Source organism: Vigna unguiculata, unplaced genomic scaffold, assembly GCF_037176805.1.
Source record: "Vigna unguiculata cultivar grain cowpea cultivar isolate G323 ecotype 2 unplaced genomic scaffold, ASM3717680v1 ptg000161l, whole genome shotgun sequence".
NCBI classification, from domain to species: Eukaryota; Viridiplantae; Streptophyta; class Magnoliopsida; order Fabales; family Fabaceae; genus Vigna; species Vigna unguiculata.
In genome coordinates this window covers 62501-65000 of record NW_028196801.1, presented here as the reverse complement: position 1 = coordinate 65000, position 2500 = coordinate 62501, and positions in this window count along the sequence as shown.

Sequence of the window (2500 nt, the reverse complement as noted above, 5' to 3'; positions counted from 1 at the left end):
CCTGATATTGTTTAGTGGTGGACTGGAAAAAATGAGGTCGAAATTCGAAGTCTACATGTGCTTTTCTATTTTTCCCGATTTTACACATACCCGGTAAGTAAAAAAAATAAAAAAAATAGTTCCCCTTCGAGAAAAATTATGAAATTTGGTGAGCAAGGAGATACCATTATTCTACGAATTACTGCAAAAAATCGCATCAAAATTCGAAGTATAGCCCGAGATATGGACTTATGTCTGCTCAAAAAAAGTGTATCTACTTGTACAATTTTGCCTTTTGCATATTAACCTCTTATAGGGGGGGAGTGCTCCTTGAGCCGGCCAGCTCCACACTGGCAGGTTTTAAAGGGAGCTTGATGAGGCCTCCCCCCTCACGTGGTGCGTGCGTTAGCATGTTTATCATGGCACAACTAGCCTCTTCATAGTTGTTGAGCTTTATTAATACCAACACACGGTCGTCACTGATCGTTGGTTAGCTCGGCAGCTAGTCCCTCGGATATTGTGGAAAGTTATTTTCATGCCTAGCGATGCTTGACCCTGCGTCACTTGATGTTTCCATTTGCTTGCTTGCCCATGGTAGGTGGGGGGTGGACCGTCTTGTGGTGTGGTGTCTTGCGAACGTGAGGGTGTGTGAGTTGTAATCGAGATGCACTTGCTGGCTGGCTCCATGCCTTGCGTATCGAACGGTCAAGCATGCATCTCTTCCATTTTCACCCGTTGCCTTGGGTGATATTGGTTGATCAGTCCCTGTGTTGCCTACCCACTAGACGGTACTTCTGTGGTTGCTTCGAATTCTATCTTTCCATCACGAAGAGGTGTTGGAGGATCCTAATGTCACGCACGTGTTCCATCTAGTGAAACATCTCAGTGATGCACGTGTTGTGGCTAGTTCTTTTGGATGCGGTGCATTATATGAACTCGGGTTTACTTTAGCGACCCAGTCAACATAATTCGGTTGTGTCCCTTGATTGAGACGTTGTCCTTGAACTTGTTGTGAACAATATCGTTCTTCCACAACCCGTCGTCTTGAGTGCGATGGAAGGCAAATAAGATGTGCTTTGGCATGTCATGCACGTACTCGATTGCGGGAAGTGTGAGAAAGTGTTGTTGACAACCCGTGGGAAATGGAATGTGGCAAATCGTGATGAGCTCTTCGTGGATCTGCGAAGAAGACGACCTTTGGGCCTGTTGGAAACGAGGGAGGCGATGTTGAACTGCGAAGAAGATGGACTTTTGGGTTGTTTGAATCAATGGGAGGCCACGCGAGAACTCCGAATACTATGGACTCTTGGGTTGTTGGAAGCAACGGGAGGCCCCGCTAGAACTCCGAATACTACGGACTCTTGGGTTGTTGGAAGCAAGGGGAGGCCCCGCTAGAACTCCGAATACTATGGACTCTTGGGTTGTTGGAAGCAAGGGGAGGTCCCGCTAGAACTCCGAATACTACGGACTCTTGGGTTGTTGGAAGCAAGGGGAGGCCCCGCTAGAACTCCGAATACTATGGACTCTTGGGTTGTTGGAAGCAAGGGGAGGCCCCGCTAGAACTCCGAATACTATGGACTCTTGGGTTGTTGGCAACGACAACTTGGGGGGATGACACTGGAAAAGAGTGAACTAGGCCAAACTGCGAACAAGGCAACTTGGGGGGATGACACTGGAAAAGAGTGAACTAGGCCAAACTGCGAACAAGGCAACTTGGGGGGATGATGCTGGAAAAGAGTGAACTAGACCGAACTGCGAACAAGGCAACTTGGGGGGATGACGCTGGAAAAGAGTGAACTAGGCCGAACTGCGAACAAGACAACTTGGGGGGATGATGCTGGAAAAGAGTGAACTAGGCCGAACTGCGCCCAAGGCAACTTGGGGGGATGACGCTGGAAAAGAGTGAACTTGGCCAAACTGCGAGGAGGGCAACTTAGAGGAAAGTTGGAAACGAGGGAGACTTAGCCGAACTGCGAAGAAGGCAGGTTTTTGGGAAGTTGGAATCGACTGAAGCGAATACTGAACTCCAAATACGACCGACCTTTTGGTTGTTGGCTTCCTGGGAAGCGATGTGAAACTCCAAATACGACCGACTCTTGGGTTGTTGGAAACAATGGGAGGCCACGCGAGAACTCCGAATACTATGGACTCTTGGGTTGTTGGAAGCAAGGGGAGGCCCCGCTAGAACTCCGAATACTATGGACTCTTGGGTTGTTGGAAGCAAGGTGAGGTCCCGCTAGAACTCCGAATACTACGGACTCTTGGGTTGTTGGAAGCAAGGGGAGGCCCCGCTAGAACTCCGAATACTATGGACTCTTGGGTTGTTGGAAGCAAGGGGAGGCCCCGCTAGAACTCCGAATACTATGGACTCTTGGGTTGTTGGCAACGACAACTTGGGGGGATGACACTGGAAAAGAGTGAACTAGGCCAAACTGCGAACAAGGCAACTTGGGGGGATGACACTGGAAAAGAGTGAACTAGGCCAAACTGCGAACAAGGCAACTTGGGGGGATGATGCTGG